At 39.5% G+C, this 18,972-nt stretch overlaps 1 pseudogene; it reads left to right on the plus strand.

Moving 5' to 3' along the window:
• Positions 1–15,599, plus strand: part of LOC127563105 (zinc finger protein 208-like) — a 31,384-nt pseudogene extending 15,785 nt beyond the window's left edge.
• The last annotated feature ends 3,373 nt before the right edge of the window (positions 15,600–18,972 follow it).

Consider the following 18,972-nt stretch of genomic DNA (forward strand, 5'->3'; position numbering starts at 1 on the left):
AAAGCTAAAACTGAGGCCTATAGACTTGATCTACTTTAGCTAACAGTCTCTGACAAATATGTGCTTAATCTGTAAGTTCTTCACTTTTCCACACAACTGGAAGCTGTCTGCTATCACTCAGTGCAGTCTAGAATCTGAATATTCCAGATTCTCAGGAAACAAAATGTATCTTTTCTTTAACTTTGATCTCTTTTAGGTGATCACATATAACTTTTTCTCCCAGAACATTTAGGGTTAGGGTTAGGGTTAGAGTTAGCTCCTCATGCACTCTTTGTATAATTTTCTTTAGAACATATCACTTATATCATCAGTTCCTCTGAGGAAGAAGTTTTCCATCACTCTCTTGCTCTCTTCCACAGATTCATCTATCTCACAAAAACAAACAAACACACAAACAAAAAAACCCTACAGACGTTCTTCCTGATTCCACGAGGAGATTCATTCCGTAAGACATTTCTTAGCTTTATTCCACCTCATCCTATAAATTCCTTTTTCTAAAAATTCAATCAGGCTCTTAATGACAAGATTTGCCTCTGACACATATACATGGTATGACTTTTGAGCAAATCACTATTCTGAGCTTCAGTTTCATCCTGTGAACTGAAGACTCTGAAGTGTCTTTCAGATCTACATCTCATGACTTGGTAGTTTAGGAATTTGTGACATTTAAGCATGTGGCTGTGGACTTGCCCCAGGAGGTGTGGGGACTTTTGGATGATCCTCAGGAGTTGTACAAGGAAGTCATGTTGGAAAATACCTGAAACCTGCTCTCCCTAGATAAGGACATTTCCCCTGATAAGTCTGAATCTGAAGCCAAAGAGAATCACTTTCTTCCCCAGTGCACTGAGTTAGGAGGGTTTATCAGTGACCTAAAAGGGAAAAGTGTTGCTCTCCTGTGTCCAAGAAACAGTGTCCTCCAAAAGACTGGTTTTCCTGTAAAATATCTTTGCATTATATGATAGGAACCTGAGTACTTCCTCTTTTGCTCCTGAAGCTCTTTCTTACTAATTCTAGGTAATTTTTACTAATTCAAAATTCAGGTCAAAGATCAAATCAGTGTAGAAGCATCTCATATACAGAACTACTCTCAGAACTTATTTCTCTTAATCTCTATCTGGACATAAATTTTACCTGCCAAAGCCCTGAAACCTTCTCAAGCAGCTTTTCCTTACAACCCATTCCTCTGTGGGATGGGTCAAGTATTTGGAATAATATTCTTTTTGAACAAAAATCAATTTGTAGCTGAAAGCAGCTGGCTGTCCCTAATATAGAAAGTTTATCCAAAATCTTCCTTCCTATTACACATGTGGTGGGAAAGCAATGGAAGAAAATAAGCATTTATTTTCTCCTACTATTTGCCAGGTGCTATGCTATATGTTTTCTTTATAATACAGTAACAACGATATTTTTTAAGAACAACTTTCAGCAAGTAAATTATTTTGACTTAATTAAGTACCCAAATTATTGTTTAAAAAAAAACAAAGGAAGAAAGATGCTATTTTCATATGAATGTCAGCCATCTCTAGAGTAGGGAAAGGCAGAGGAAAGGGAAAAAAAATCTCTTTGATAAAATTGTTGTCTATTTGAAAAGAATAGAAAGTCATATATTATAGATTTACCATTTCATGAACAATCATCTTTTTAAAACTTTTACATGCAAACTTAGGATTCCATAAGCTTTTTTTTGGTTCTATAAGTTAAAAAGAAAACTAAATATTATGTTACCTTGCCTTCACAATAACTTTCCAATTTAGCTGATATTATTCTCCCCATTTAACAGTCGAGGAAACTGAGGCAAACAGGCTTTAATTACATGACAAGGGGCACAGAGCTAGGAACTGTCTGAAGCTTGATTTAAACTCAGGCACTTGTGATTCTAGGCCAGATTTCTCTTCATTGTACTGCCATCTCCCCTTCTAGATAATGGATACCTTAGGATGAGGCTATCCTTCTATGAAGAAGGTGCCCAAAACAAAAGTCCCTCTTGGTCAGGCTTGAGACCGCTCTGGCCTAATAACCCTCTCTTGTCCAGGTGTGGGGTTAATAGTTTCTTCCAGAATGTAATTCACCAGGATAGGAGGCAGGAGTTGGAAAAAGAGGTTTGGCTTTGTCTCAGAAAAAGTCGTGCACAAGAGAACCTCATACACAGCAACGAGAAGATCATGTGCTGATCAACTCTGATGGCAATGAAGTGATTCAGGCCAGTTCCAACAGACTTGTGATGGAAAGGGCCATCTGTACCCAGGGAGGTCTATCCGGGTTGAATGTGGATCAAAATATAGTATTTTCACTTTTTTGTTGTTGTTGTTTGCTTGCTTGTTTTTTTTTTTTTTTTTTCCTTTCTCATTTTTTCTCCTTTTTGATCTGTTTTTTTTTTTTTCTTGAGCAGCATGATAAATGTGGAAATATATATATAGAAAAATTGCATATGTTTAACATGTATTGGATTACTTGCTTCCAGAACAGGGGGTGGGGGAAGCAAGGAAGAAAAATTTGGAACACAAGGTTTTGCAAGGGTAAACACTGAAAACTATCTTTGCATATTTTTTGAAAATAAAAAGCTATTATTAAAAAATAATTGTACAACAGAGTAATGTGGCATATCCTATTTTGGGTTAAACAAACACTAATGAGTGAATGTAGAGACTCACAAGTGCAAACATAATTGAGTGAATCTCAAAATAGAGTTGCTCTGGAGCCTCACCTCTCCCTACAGAGAAGTAAATTACAAGCTTCTCTACCTCTTCATCCCTAAAGCTTTCCAAGGGTTCCAGGATGTAATGTTCTTCTCTAAAATATAATGTTCTCTGGGAGCAGGTTTCTTGGGAGCCTTCTGGAGGCCCCCTTCATTTTAGTTCAGGGTAATAATCACCCCCAATGCAGCCAGCTGTTAAAGTCCAAATCCTTTATTGTTTCAGTCAAAATCCTATCTCCTTCACTTGAGCCTCACTTGAATCTGTCTCCATCTCCCAGAGTGGGCTTGTGTGTCTGGCCCTGAGAGCATCTTGCTTATATTCCCCACACTGAGTACACACCAATCATTATATCACTAGGAAACCATTATTTGTTGTAGGGTTAAATCAATGCTAAACTAGATTTAACTATCACCTCCTCAGTTCCACTCAGTACCTTGTTCCAAGTTCTGGCCCATAACATCTCCTCGTAGGAGCAGATCAATCATACTGAACCATGCTAAATTAGATAATTGTTGTCTCTATCAATTCCACTGTCTTAGTACCTTGTAAGAATCCTAACACCAGGACTTCCAGTCCCCAGAGAAGACATGATCTCTCATTTTGAGCAAAGGGAAGCATGGTAGAAGCTGGACCAAGAAGGAACTGCTCTCCAGGTGAGTGAAGTGAAAGCAGGTGTAAGAGAGCTGTAGTTACAAGAGGCTTCTAGGAGTTACCAAGAAGTAAGGGCTAGACTTTGGGAAGAACCGCCTAGGAATTCTGTTGGAGACAGGAAACAAAGCAGAGCCAAGAAGAACGTGACAACCTGTGCATGAACTCTGGTGGGGTTAGCTGACTGAAACATTGGGAACAAACATCACGCTCTAATTCCAGGAACAAGATAACGAGTTGCCTCAGAAGGTCAGCCACATCTGTGTTCTGACATTCCTCTATTCACATTGTCGCCCCCCCCCCCCCCGAAAACGCACGTAGTCAAACCATATAGAGCTAGGCTCCCTCTTTCAATAAACGAGACCTTTTCCCACCGCAATGTAGCCTCCCTCCTCTTTCTCGCCCATTTCTCTTGCAGGTCTTGTCCTCCTCGACACCCCACAAATTGCTAGGTCCTGCAGGATGGGACAGAATTCTTTTTCTTTTCTTTTCTTTCTTTTTTTTGGCAGTGTATCCTTGACTGGTCAATGAATCTAAATTTCCCTATCTGTAAAATGAGGGGGTTTTACTCTATGGCCTGGTAGGTCCTTTCCAGTGATATTCTATGATCCTATAGGATGTCACTGTTTGGGATTTGGGGCATGAAATTCTCCTGAAAGTGTTATAAGGGATTACATGATCCAAGATGAGTTTATTTCAAGTCAGCAAACATTTAAGTGCCCAGGAAATGCCAGAGCCTGGGCAAAGCACCAGGAACAAAGGGAGGTACAAGTGATACCCCTTCCTCTCATGGAGGTCACAGAGTGGTGGGTAGACAATACACCAACAATGAGGTAGAAACTCACTGTGGACTCCACTATGGACTGGATAAAGTGGAACAAAATCCAGTGATTTATTAAATCACTAACTAGGGAGAATAATAATGGTTTAAGGAGAATAGAATTTTGGAGGAAATAAGTCAAAATCCAAAAAAGAGTAATAGCTAAAGTAATGAGTGATGCCTATAGAGTAGGACAGAGTAATTCTGATCCAATGACATTTAATTGCCATTCTTCTTTGGTCTTATTCCTCATCAAATTGCTTTAATACTGAATTTTAAGAGTGTTTTGCTTTAAAGTCTGACCTGCTTGTAGAGGGTCAAATATCACAATTATAAAGGGAGAATTCATTACAATCCAGGAGGATGTATGCTTACAAATGGTGTATAGCTCCTTCCAGTTGTTCAGAGTATGGGGTCCATTAATTTGTGTTAGTCTGGTGCTGCGGTTTCAGCTCAGAAGGAGGAAGAGGTGAGTCTGAGAGGGAGAAAGGTGATGGAGGCCTGGGGAAGAGGAGCTCTCAGAGGGGACCAGCCTGGGAGGGGGCGGGAGGCTGCTCCAGATGAGATTTGAGCACTATGGTGGAATTTGGAGGCCTGGGAGGAGTTTGAGACAGAATGCGGGGCAGGGCTAAGGGAGGAAAGGGACTGAGAGTCCTGAAGTCCTGACCCAGGAGGTGATTGGAGGAAAGGGCTCAGAGGGTGGGGCTCTTGGGATGAGGAAGACCCTCCCCGACGGGTCTGGTGAGAAGCAGGAAGTCTTCTAGCTGGGCTCACTCTGTCTTCCTGCTCTTGGACCCTTCCCTGCAGCAGGAACTGCTCTGCCTTCCCTGGGAGTTCAGGTCTCTCCCCTTTCTTCCCTTGGACATGAGATCACTTTGAATTCTGGCAGCCACACCTGTGCTTGCAGCTCTCAGGTAGGTCTGAGCCTCCCCCATATTTCCTGGCTTCCCTGGCCACTCTTCCCTTTCAGTCCCTCAGTTTAATCCCAGACTTGAGTTTGTCTCTCAGCTCAGGCTTCCCCTGGGGGCTCCATTCCAGAGCAGGTCTCACCTTTCCCTTTCCCTTCCTCCTCCCCAAAGCTATCTGTCTGTTGTGTAGCGTGATAATGTGTGTGTTGGTTGGAGAGAGGGGAGACTGAGAGGCGGAGGACTGGGGGCAGGGAGAGCTCCGACTCGGGAACTATGGAGGCTGACTGGTCTCCTCCCATCTGGGACCCCAAAGTCCCTTGTACCTCTGGGCTCTCTGTAGGAAGATGGGAAGTAAAAGAAGGAGGGGAGCAGTCTTCCTCTTCAGACCACCTTCCTTTCCAATCTGACTCTACCAGCACTGTTCTGTAGGGTGGAGTCTCTCCCCTGAGGGTAGGGTCAGGGCCTTTGTAACTCCTGGAGAACTTCCCACTCTACTGGCCCTTTACCTTGCCTTTTGCTTAGAAAAACAGGGTCAAGTCCACTGACCAAGTCCTGGATTGGGTCAAAGGCAGACACCAAAAATGGCATGAAATTAGAACAATTTCTAGTGAGGGCCCCAAATAGCATTATCCCAGGCTATGAACATAAAAGCAGTCCGCCTGGGACTAGGATGAGGGGAAGCTGGGCTTTTCTATGCAGAGGGAAGAAGGGAGGGACCCTCCCTGAGCTGCTGGCCCTCCCTGAGCTGCTGGCCCTCCCTGAGCTGCTGGCCCTCCCTTGGTTTTCAGAGAGGCTCAGAATTAAAGCTCCCCATGATTGGATGTGACCTCTGTTTAGGGTTAGCTGTTAAGAGTCGAGAGTTGGGGGGGGTGCATTTAGGGTCAAGGTCAGTGGGGCCCTGAGATAGATAAATAGCAGAGACCTGAGGAAGGAATTTAGGAAACTGGAGTCACTTTGGTTGCTTTGCTACCTCCACAGGGAGCCTGGAGCTAAGGGAATGGGCCCTGGGAGCCTCGGACCTCCTCAGGTGAGTGCAGTCCATCCACAGACCTGATCAGTGTCTTTAAGCAGCGCGCATTTAGGGTTAGTTGTTAAACATTGTTCCTCAGTGATGCTGGTTGGTCCTTATCCTAATCAGAATTCACTGTGGGCCCTTACTTATTCGTGCTTTCCCCATTCAACACACACCTATATACATGTGTGACACTCCTGCAGGACACACGTGTATGTGCACAGCAACTGATCAATCCCTCAGATTCCTAAAGAACAACATATATTCTTGTCCATCCTTTGAATTTGTTTTGCTTGGGACTAATCCCTCCTTTCATCCATCCTCCCCCTGACTTCCTTTGGTATTTCCTTTTCATTGGAGAGTAAACCATCTTTCTCCATTCATCTCCCTGTGTTGTGTGTATTCTTCCTTTGATTAGATGACTGAGATTCAGATGTCCCCACCCACTTGTTTGTAGAGACATCTGCTTGTGGACCCTCATTGCACGAGAGAACATTTCCTACTCCTCTTTTCTCTCCACCCACCTTAGTGTATCCTTTTTCTCCTCTTTCCATTTTCTCCTTAAGATCATCAAGACATAATAGAATCACTTCCAGCTTTACACTATTTTGATTCCTTCTGTCAGTCCAAATAGGGATCTGAGGGGACATGTGTCATCTCACTGTAATTGAATATAACTACTTTGTCCTTGTATTTTGAGTCCCTGAGGCTAGTTCATTCTGGATTGTTTTTTATTCTCTTCTCTTGTGTTTGATCTTCTGAAGTTTTTTACATTTAAGGTCTTTTCCTTAGGAATGCTTGGAAGGACTTTCATTAAAGGTCTTTTTCCCCTGAAATTGCTTCACAATTTACTCCTGTCCATAAGATCAGGTCGTTTGCCTTCTGAAAGATCCTATTCCAAGTTGTCTGCTCCTTGACGAAAGTTGGTGCCAAAATGTGTCTGGTCCTAAATTGAATTGTACTGGACTTTCTTTACAGTGGCTTGCAGGATTTTTCTCATTGACTTGGAAGCTCTACATGTTGACTATGATTTCCTAGGAATTTTCATTCTGAAATCTTTTTCAGGAAGTTGATGTGGTTTGAGAGGCAGAAAGAAATCAGAGAGGTTTTCTCTTGGCCACCAGGAGCTCCATTCCCATAAAAGCATACTGCTTAATCTTGGGAGAAGCTACCAGGGTTATGGAAATTTTGACACTTTGTCAAGGCTCCTGGAGCTGGAAAGGTTTCAAGGAGGAGGTCTTCTGTGATCTCTAAGATTGTTGCTCTATGGATTTTTACCTAGGAAAGAAATGTGCTTTTCACTGTGTAAGATTGAGAACAGCTGAAAGCACATTTGTGGGAAAAATTTCAGGCCCTGTCTCATCCAAGTTTCTTTCTTTAGGAGATATGTGGGGACTTTAATGATTTCTTGAAACCTTGTGTCTAGCCTATTTTTTAAGGGCATTTCTGATAGAACAATGGCTAACCTGACTTTAGTTTTGCCTTGCTCCCTTTTTTAAAGTCTCTTGAATTTCCTTAATATTCGGCGTTATCTTGTGGCTTCCATTGGGTCTCTATAAATTTTTAGAGAGTTTGTTGTATGGGCAAGATTTTATGAACTTGAATTTTTTTTCACAAAGCTTATTTCTTTTCCATTTGGTTTCCCCCCCAAGTACTCTTATTCCTTTCATTAACATGTCTAACTCTAGCTCTTACCCTTCCAAAGATTCAGGCCCCATTACTCCTACACTTGGAATTAAATGTGTACTACAAAAGTGTTGTACTTTATCCAAAGTATTCTCTTTATAGATTGAATTGACTGTGTGGTTTTGCATGTTTGGGTTTAGAATGTGATTAATTATGTTCATTTTTTCCCCTGATGTTGAAATGTCCTTCCAGCTCTGGTAAAAATCCCATTTGATTATAATGAATGGTTTCTTGGATAATTTGTTGTGGTTGTTTTGATAGCACTTTGTGTAAAATTGGAGGAAAGAAACAATATCCATTCTTTGACTTGTTATTTACTCTCTCCAGACTTTCGTTGGTTTCAGTTTTAGGTCTGTATTTGACTCTTAAAAAGAATTCTTGCAGGATACTCTCTTGTTTGGAGAAATTAGTGGTGAAGTGAATACTAGCTGTTCATTATATTCAGGCTATTGACAATTTCTCAATTTCTTTACCATAAAAAAGTATATTATGTATTGCTGATCCCTTTCATTTTTTCTAGTTTTCTTGTGATTTTACCTTTGCCATTTGTTATTCATGACTGGATTTTCTGCTCTCTTTTCGTCAGATTAACTGAGGGGTTTCTCCACTTTGAGTCACTTCAAAGAAGCCATTTTTAGTTCTATCATTTTTATTTTTTATTGCCAATTTATTTTCCTTCTAATTGTAGTATCTTGTCTTTTGTACTAATGTTGGATTTGGTCATTTATGTTTCTAGTTTTTTTGGGTTTGTTTTTTTTAATACATCTTTTTTCTTAATGTGTGATAATAAGTCTATGTTTCTCCCCTGAGGACTGCTTTAGTTCAAATAAATCCTAGAAATTTTGGGATATTGTTTAATCTATCATTTTCATTTTCTTTTACAAAGTTATCATTTCTAAGATTTGTTCTTTGAATTAATTATCATATCATATGTCACAGGTAAATCTCCTTTTAGGTTTGTATCTTTGGTGATCTCTGAACCAATTTTTATTCTTAATTTATTAGGGAATGGAAGAGAATATCAATTCTTTCTGCCTTTTTTCATTTCTGTATAGTATCTCTGTATCCCAGTGGTTAATTTTTGTAAAAGTACCACGTGTTGAAAAGGATTATGCATGTGCCTATGTTGTACCATTTAGAAGATGCCACAAGTCTTTTACCCCATATTTCTCTAGACATTTCTTCCTCTCTTCTACTTTATCTCATTCTGAATTTCTTCATCTCCCCTTTTCCTCTTAGTTCTCTTGTATATTCCCCTCCTTCTCTTTCCCTTCAACTAGTCCTGTTTTCTAATTTCATCCATTTTTCTTCCCCTTTCTAACAAGGATTCTCTCCCTCTCCTCAATGTCCATTTTCCTTCACTGTTCTGCCTGGATTCTCATTCTCTGTCACACAGCACCTCTGCTCACTTGGCCTTTTTTCCTTGACACTTCATGCAGTCAAAGGCTCCAGGGCCCTGTTCTGAGGATGTGCTATAGGAGCTTTCTGCCTCTGCTTGTAGACCAACCACATAGATGTCTTTTCATTTTCCTTCCACATTCTTCTAGAAATGTCAACTTTGGGTCCATGCTCTTCTACTCCTCCAGGTGCTAGTTTCCCCCAAGAGTGACAAATCCCCCAAACCCAAGACAAGTGGACTTTTCAGTCTCTAAACCCACAAGCCTCAGGGTGAGGTCCCCTATCGCCTATAACCCACCTCCAATGTCAGGCCTCCTCCCTTGATCCATCTTTTCCAACTTTCTTTTTTTTTTTTTTTAAATTTAAATTTTATTTTATTTAATAATAACTTTGTATTGACAGAATCCATGCCAGGACAATTTTTTTTTACAACATTATCCCTTGCACTCGCTTATGTTTCGTTTTTTCCCCTCCCTCCCTCCACCCCCCCCCCCCAAGATGGCAAGCAGTCCTATATATGTTAAATATGTTGCAGTATATCCTAGATACAATACATATTTGTAGAACCGAACAGTTCTCCCGCTGCACAGGGAGAGTTGGATTCAGAAGGTAAAAATAACTCGGGAAGAAAATCAAAAATGCAAATAGTTCACATTCATTTCCCAGTATTCCTTCTTTGGGTGTAGCTGTTTCTGTCCATCATTTATCCATTGAAACTCAGTTAAGTCTCTTTGTCATAGAAATCCACTTGCATCAGAATACATCCTCATACAATATCGTTGTCGAAGTGTATAATGATCTCCTGGTTCTGCTCATCTCACTTAGCATCAGTCCATGTAGGTCTCTCCAAGCCTCTCTGTATTCATCCTGCTGGTCATTCCTTACAGAGCAATAATATTGCATAACATTCATATACCACAATTTACCCAGCCATTCTCCAATTGATGGGCATCCATTCATTTTCCCATCTTTTCCAACTTTCTACCCTCCTCCCAGACTCCCCATGTTGTCTTCTCCTTGGCAATCTCAAAAAATATAAAAAAAAAATTGAATTTCTCAGTTGTTCAAAAGTGAAATAATAAAAATATATAAAAGAAATAAACTGTGAAATGTGGCTTAGACATAGATCCGGATGAGGTCAGTGAAGCCATTCCTAGCCTGACTTAAACATGAATAAAATTCACAATGGCCATTCTCTTTGGCAAAAGGTAGTTTACTCAGGAGAAGAGGTTATAGATAAAAGGAAGAGGAATGGGAAAAAGGAAATGGAGTTGGGAGAGCAATAGGGTTACCAAGGAAAAGAGTTTTGAAGAATTCATTAAAGGATTATGCCATGTGGCCGGCCCTACCATGCCATTCTATTATGCATTCCCTGATAAGTGACTTTATTTCAACAGATCCTGAATTCAGTCAATCTCTTAATGACCACAGTTTCAGGAGTTGACACACTTAGGAAGGCAAATTTGGCAAATCCCTTCTTTGTGTTTCATTTTCCTCCCATGAATTGAAGGGGTTGGACTCTTTAATCCTAAAAGGTCTTTCAGCCCCACATCTTATGACTTTTGACGGTTTAGGAGGTGGTGACCTTCAAGGATGTGGTTGTGAACTTCACTCGGGAGGAGTGGGGGCTCTTGGACCCCTCTCAGAAGGAGCTGTACAAGGAGGTCATGGTAGAGAATGTCCAGAACCTGCTCTCCCTTGGTAAGGACACTTCCCCTGATAATTGCAAGTCTACAATCAAAGGAAATATCTTCATGCTCCAGTTTGCAGGCTTTGGGGATGGGGGAAGAGAAAAGAAAGGACTGGACTTTGCAGTGTATGATAGGACTTGGGGATGTCCTTTGTTGCTCCTGAAGCTCTCTCTTACCAATTCCCAGGTCAAAGATTGAATCAGTGTGGAACCATCTCAAACATGGAACTAATCTTAGAGATCAGCCTCTACCTGGACATGAATTTTGCCTACCAAAGCTCTGAAAGTTTCTTTCAACTCATTCCCTTTTGGGATGGGTCTAGTATTTGGAATATTCTTTATAACAAGCATTAATTTGTAGCCTAAAGCACCTACTTGGTCCTAGTATAGGAAGTTAGTCCTTAATCTTCCTTTGTATTGACCTCAAATTCCAGCACAAGTGATGGGAAAGCAATGGAAGGGAAGAAGCATTATTTTTGCCTGCTGTTTGCCAAGTTCTGTGCCATAAGCTTTCTTTACAATACAGTAACAACAATATGGTTTAAGAACAATATTAAATTCTAAGTACGGAAATAAAGGACAAATCCAGAAAGGTGCAATTTGCGTCCAGAGAAAAAACTGATAGAAATATGGATAACATAATTTTACATAGGTGTGTTTATTATTCATTTATGGATATATATTTCTATGTAATGGCAGCCATCTGTAAGGTGGGGACAAGCAAAGTGAAGGGAAAAAATTTACTTGATAATTTTGTGGTCTCTTTGAAAGAAATAGCAAGCTGTGCATTGTAGATTTACAGTTTCATTTGCAATCATTTTACTATGACATGGAAATGTTTGTTTATAAATTAAAAGTAAAACAAAATATTGTATCACTCTATCTTCATCCTCACTTTCCAAATTAGGTTAGATTTAAGAGTTGAGGAAACTGAGGCAAACTACCAGAGTTTAAATGACTTGCCCAGAGGTAGGCAGTAACTGTCCAAGTCTTAATTGAAATCCCGATATACCTGACTATATGCCCAGGACTCTCCACTGTACTACCGGCTCCCTTTAACTTCTGGATAACAGAAACTATGGAATGGGTCTGTCCGTATGTAAAAAAGGTTGGCCAAGTCCAAGGTCCCTCTTGATTAGGCTTGAGGCTGCTTCTGCCCAATAACTCTTTTTACCCAGGTTTCTGCCAGAATGGAGCCTCACAGGACACCAAGTAGGAAAAAGAGCATTTGCTCTCTCAGAAGTTGTACAAATAATGGGGCACATCCTAATTTAGGTTACTTGCTTTACAAGCACTAGATATATATGAACATAGAGAGTTGATTTTCCACATGGAGCAACTCTGGATCCTCATCCTTTCCCTAAGAAGAACCAAATTACAAATCTCTCTCCATCTTCATCTCTAACTGATTTCTGTGCCCAGGGCAATGGTTGGTTCTTCCATTTAAGATTTTTCTATTTGCCTAAGAAAAGAGAAAAAAAAAGTGAATTTCTCTTCTGATGGATGTAAGAGGATATAAATCTATATATATATGTGCCTGCATCATGTCTATCTTTAGTTTATTGTTTGTTATTATTTTCTTATTTTTTTTTGAAGGAGAACTCAGACTTGAAATGAAGAAAACTACTGCAAAGTTAAGCCTCTCTGTGGTAGAAACTCACAAGCAAAGATTTATGAGTGACAGTCCTTGTGACTTTACTTGGAAAGAAATCTGTGCAACACTTAAGAGAATCCAGCTTAGAGAGAGACATAAATGTAACCAGTGTGGAAAAGGTTTTGTAAAAAAGAAAAATCTTATTGTACATCAGAGAATCCACACTGGAGAGAAACCTTATGAATGTAACCAGTGTGGAAAGGCTTTTAGACATAAGGGAGCTCTTGTTTCACATCAGAGAATCCACACTGGAGAGAAACCTTATGAATGTAACCAGTGTGGAAAGGCTTTTAGACATAAGGGAGCTCTTGTTTCACATCAGAGAACCCACACTGGAGAGAAACCTTATGAATGTAACCATTGTGGAAAGGCTTTTAGAGAAAAGACATTTCTTATTAGACATCAGAGGATTCACACTGGAGAGAAACCTTATGAATGTAACCAATGTGGAAAGGCTTTTAGAGAAAAGAAATTTCTTATTATTCATCAGAGTATGCACACTGGAGAGAAACCTTATGGATGTAACCAGTGTGGAAAGGCTTTTAGACATAAGGGAGCTCTTGTTTCACATCAGAGAATCCACACTGAAGAGAAACCTTATGAATGTAACCAGTGTGGAAAGGCTTTTAGACATAAGGGAGCTCTTGTTTCACATCAGAGAATCCACACTGGAGAGAAACCCTATGAATGTAACCAGTGTGGAAAGGCTTTTAGACATAAGGGAGCTCTTGTTTCACATCAGAGAACCCACACTGGAGAGAAACCTTTTGAATGTAACCATTGTGGAAAGGATTTTAAAGGAAAGTACAGTCTTATTTTACATCAAGGAATCCACACTGGAGAGAAACCTTATGAATGTAACCAGTGTGGAAAGGCTTTTAGACATAAGGGAACTCTTGTTTCACATCAGAGAATCCATACTGGAGAGAAACCTTATGAATGTAACCATTGTGGAAAGGCTTTTAGAAATAAGAGAGCTCTTGTTCGACATCAGAGTATTCACACTGGAGAGAAACCTTATGAATGTAACCAGTGTGGAAAAGCTTTTAGAGAAAAGGGCAAACTTACTGTACATCAGAGAATCCACACTGGAGAGAAACCTTATGAATGTAAGCAGTGTGGAAAGGCTTTTAGAGAAATACAATCTCTTATTAGACATCAGAGGATTCACACTGGAGAGAAACCTTATGAATGTAAGCAGTGTGGAAAGGTTTTTAGACAAAGGGCATCTCTTACTGTACATCAGAGAATCCACACTGGAGAGAAACCTTATGAATGTAACCATTGTGGAAAGGCTTTTAGAGAAAAGAAATCTCTTATTAGACATCAGAGTAGTCACACTGGCAAGAAACCTTATGAGAGGGAGGAGGAATCACCAATAGTTTCTTAACTTAGGGATATAAAAGCAGTCTTGTTGAGCATCAGAGAATCCACACTGGACAGATACCTTATGAGTATAAGCAGTGTGGAAAGGCTTATGAAGATAAGAAAAGTCTTACTGAGCATCAGAGAATCTACACTGGAGAGAAACCTTAATGAATGTAACCACTGTGGAAAGGCTTTTAGATATAAACAAAGTCTTTTTTTTTTTTTTTTTTTTAAATAATTTTTTATTGATAGAATGCATGCCAGGGTAATTTTTTACAGCATTATCCCTTGCATTCATTTCTGTTCCGATTTTTCCCCTCCCTCCCTCCACCCTTTCCCCCAGATGGCAAGAGTCCTTTACATGTTGAATGGGTTGCAGTATATCCTAGATACAATATATGTGTGCAGAACCAAACAGTTTTCTTGTTGCACAGGGAGAATTGAATTCAGAAGGTATAAATAACCCGGGAGGAAAAACATAAATGCAAGCAGTTTATATTCATTTCCAGTGTTCTTTCTCTGGTAAACAATGTCTTAATGTACATCAGAGAATCCACACTGGAAAGAATTGTGGCAAGGCTATTAGTCAAAGGGAAGCTCTTAACTGCCATCGAAGAATCCATACAGAAAGAAAACTCCTGAATTTAACCAGTGTAGAAACAGTTTTAAACATAAGAAAAATCTTATTGAGCATCAGAAAATCCACTATTGAGGTAATCCTTATGAACCTAAGCAAGGTGGAAAGTGTTTTTAAAAAGGGAAGTTTTTGAATGGATACCCAACAGATGGAGAATGGCTGAATAAATTATGGCATATGAACATTATGGAATATTATTGTTTTATAAGACATGTTCAATGGGATGATTTTAGATAGGCTTACATGAACTGATGCTAAGTGAAATTAGTTTATTTGCCATCTAGAAGAAGGGATGGGAGAAAGGGAGGGAAAAATCTGGAACACAAGGTATTGTAAGGGTGAATAATGAAAATTTTCTATGCATAGGTTTCGAAAATAAAAAGCTTAAATTACCTTTTTTCTTTTTTTTTTCTTTTTTTTTCTTTTTTTTTTTTTGAAACAGAATCTATATTGAGGAAAAAACTTATGAATGTAAACAGTGTGAAAAAAACTTGATAGAGTCAGGTTCTTGGTAGACACCAGAGAATTCATAATGGAGAGAAACCTTCTGGGGAAAGGCTTTTACATATAAACAAAGTCTTAATGTACATCAGAGAATCCACACTGGAAAGAATTGTGGCAAGGATTTTAGTCAAAGGAAAGATCTTACTGTCGTCAAAGAAACCACACAGAGAGAAACCTCCTGGATATAACCAGTGTGGAAAGAGTTTTAAACATAGGAAAAGTCTTATTGAGAATCAGAAAATCTGCTATAGAGAGAATTTTATGAACATAAGCAATGTGGAAAGTGTTTTAAAAAAGGGAAGTTTTTGAATAGATGCCTAACAGTTGGAGAATGGCTGAATAAGTTATGACCTATGAACATTATGGAATATTATTGTTTTATAAGACATCTTCAACAGGATGATTTTAGAGAGGTTTATGTGAACTGATGCTAAGTGAAATTGGATTATTTGCCAGCTAGGAGAGGGGGTGGGGGGAAGGGAGGGAAAAAAATTTGGAACACAAGCTATTGGAAGGGTGAATATTGAAAATTATCCATGCATATGTTTTGAAAATACAAAGCTTTAATTACTTTTTTTTTTTTTTTTTGACATCAGAATCTGCATTGAGGAGAAAACTTATAAATGTAAACAGTGTTAAAAAACTTGATAGAGTCAGGTTCTTAGTAGACACCAGAAAATTCATACTGGAGAGAAACCTTATGAATGTAATCACTGGGGAAAGGCTTTTTGAAATGGGAAATGACTCTACACCAGAGAACTGGGTAGAAACTTTATGAAATTTATGAACAATTGGGAAAGGGTTTTATAACTATTTGATTAGTTATTGCCAGATCTGTGAAGAAAGGTAAAAGCATTAAAGAGGAAAATTAATTAGGTAGAGACATTGGGACATTGGGACAAAATGAGGTGCTGTGCTGACTTTTATATTTAGCCTTCTCTAGGCCCAGCCCTATTGGGGGGAGGGACGGTGGGAGGAGAGGGAGGAGGAATCACCAATAGTTTCTTAAGTACATTGGAGTCTTTTTCACCTGGTCATTTACTTGAAAGGCAATATGGTGGAGTTGAAACTTTACTTGAATTGGAGTCAGGACATGTGCTAAATTTCTCTTTCTGTACCATTGGTCTTTTGTGTGTGTGTGTGTATATATGTATATACATATATATTTGTGTGTGTGTGTGTGTGTGTGTGTGTGTGTGTGTGTGTGTGTGTAACTTTCTATTGACAGAAAATGTGCACGATCATTTTTCAACGTTGTTTCTTACAGTCACTTCTATTCTGACTTTTCCCTTCCCTCTCTCCACCTCCTCCCCTAGATGGCAAGCAGTCTTATACATGTTAAATATGTTATAGTATATCCTAGGTACAATATTTGTGTGCAGAACCATAGAGTTCTCTTGTACAAGAATTGGATTCAGAAGGTAAAAATAACCAGGGAAGAAAGACAAAAATGAAGTAGTCCACATTCATGTCCCAGTGTTCTTTCTCTGGGTATAGCTGATACTGTCTATCACTGATCCATTGGAACTGAATTAGATCTTCTCTTGGTCGAAGAAATCCACTTCCATCAGAATACATCCTCAAACAGTATTGTTGAAGTGTATAATGATCTCTTGGTTCTGCTCATTTCATTCAGCATCAGTTCATGTAAGTGTCTCCAATCCTCTCTGTATTCATCCTGCTGGTCATTTCTTACAGAACAATAATATTCCATAACATTCATATACCACAATTTACTCAACCATTCTCCCATTGGGTGGGCATCCATTCATTTTCCAGCTTCTAGCCACTACAAGCAGGGCTGCCACAAACATTTTGGCACATACAGGTCCCTTTTCCTTTAGTATCTCTGGGGTATAAGCCCAGTAGAAACACCGCTGGATCAAAGGGTATGCACAGTTTTATAACATTTTGGACATAATTCCAGGTTGTCACAGAGAGACAAAGAGCAAGCCAATGCAACTCAGAGTAAGAGAGGATGGAAAAATAGAGATCCCAAAACTGAGAGAGTGAGAATAAATAAAAGAAAAAAAAAAAAAACGGAGGTCAGGAAAAAAAGGGAGAAAGGAACAGAGTTAGATAAAGAGAAAGACATTTTTTTTTGTTTTTTAGAGTAAGAGAGGATAGAAAAATAGCCCAAAACTGAAAGAGAACAAATAAGAGAAAAAGAAACAGAGAAGGTCAGAAAAAAAAAGGGAGAAAGGAACAGAGTTAGATAAAGAGAAAGACATTTTTTTGTTTTGTTTTTTACAGTAAGAGAGGATAGAAAAATAGCCCAAAACTGAGAGAGAATAAATAAGAGAAAAAGAAACAGAGAAGGTCAGAAAAAAAAAAAAAAAAGGGAGAAAGGAACAGAGTAAGATAAAGATAAAAGACATTTTTTTTTGCTTTTTTTTTTCAAACCCCAACTTACCCTAAGATAGAACGTCCCCCCACCAATTTCAAAATTATTTTGTGATTCCTCTGTTTGAGGGGCTGCATGAATCAAGGTTTATACCATTATCAAGGATGACCCATCTTTAATGGGTACGGCTTTGGTATTTTGCGTCTAGTTATCTATTTCTTCAGTGCTCTAGGTCAGGGCTTCTTAATTTTTCTCCACATGTAACCTCTTTTCTCTTGAGAAATTTTTACTTGAATCTTTAAAAGAGGTAATTTAGATACACAGATCCAACCTTTACTGATACTAATCATAACTTCATGACTCCCACATTCAGGTAAAGGAGCCCATATGGGGTCCTGACCCACAGTATAAGCAGCGGGGCTCTATAGCTCTCTGGCTTCTCAATCCACACAAAGAAAATCCAAGTAGACGAAGAAGGCCCATAACCCAGATTTTTTAGGCATTTGAACGGAGAGCCTCCAGAATCTTTCAGAGTTGAAGGATGAAGAAAGCAGGCTGGATGGCCCTGGGGAAATCACCAAGTTTTTGCCTGACTTCAAGCTTGCCATGAAAGCAAAGATCTACTTTGTCTACACTGATATTTTCTGGGAGTTCTTTACATGGAAGTAACCTGCCTCTGGAGAGATAAAGATGAGAATCTGGATGGTGATGGAAAGGTGTGGGATGGGGAAGGGGAGAGGAACAAGTATTCATGAGGCACTCTCCCCAGGCCAAGCACTGTGCTAAGTGTTTTACTATCTCAGTGATTCTCAGAACCTCCCTATGAGTGGGGATCCATTTTACATTTCAGGAAATTGAGGCAGAGAGAGAATAAATGATTTGCTCCGGGTCACACAGCTAGTAAATACCCAAGGGCAGATTCAAACTTGGGCCTCTCCAACTCCGGGCTGGAACTGATAACTTGCAAGGAACTCTGAGTGTTATGGGGCAATGGTGGTCACCAATAAATTGTACCCCAAAGGAAGATGGGTGAAGAAGAGGGAAGGATAATGGGGAGACAACAGAATCCTCCACGGGAGGGGTGGGGGGGGGGGTTCATGATGTGGGACTGAAGTAACCAACTCTTGCCTGCCCCAAAAACGTAACTGGGAAATAATGAGCAAAATAAAGTAGACTGGAGAGTGCTGTGTGTGAATCTTTGCTAGGAATACAAAGACCTGGCTGACACACCTGATAAGTATCTGATGCAGAATTGGAACACACAAGACTGAGTCTTGCTGATGACCAACCCAGGGCTCTGTGCTCTATGGCGCCCCTAGGGGTCCTTTGTCTCACCTTAAAAGAGGCCATAAGCTTGGAGAACATTTTAATACAGTTATGTCATCCTGTCAATTGCCAGGTGATCCTATCAACAAAGGAGTCCCCTGTTGAATCAAGGTCAATGCCTGCTAAGACTAAAGGTGGCTCTAAGGTGTAACTTTCAGATAAACTATTCCAGATTTATTTTTATAATTATTATATGAGATAAAAGTTATTTCTATACAGAAACAAACTCCTAAACACCACTACCACCTTGAATACTGAGAAGTTTCTCTGACAATTGAACA

This window comes from Antechinus flavipes, chromosome 4, assembly GCF_016432865.1.
Source record: "Antechinus flavipes isolate AdamAnt ecotype Samford, QLD, Australia chromosome 4, AdamAnt_v2, whole genome shotgun sequence".
Lineage (NCBI taxonomy): Eukaryota > Metazoa > Chordata > Mammalia > Dasyuromorphia > Dasyuridae > Antechinus > Antechinus flavipes.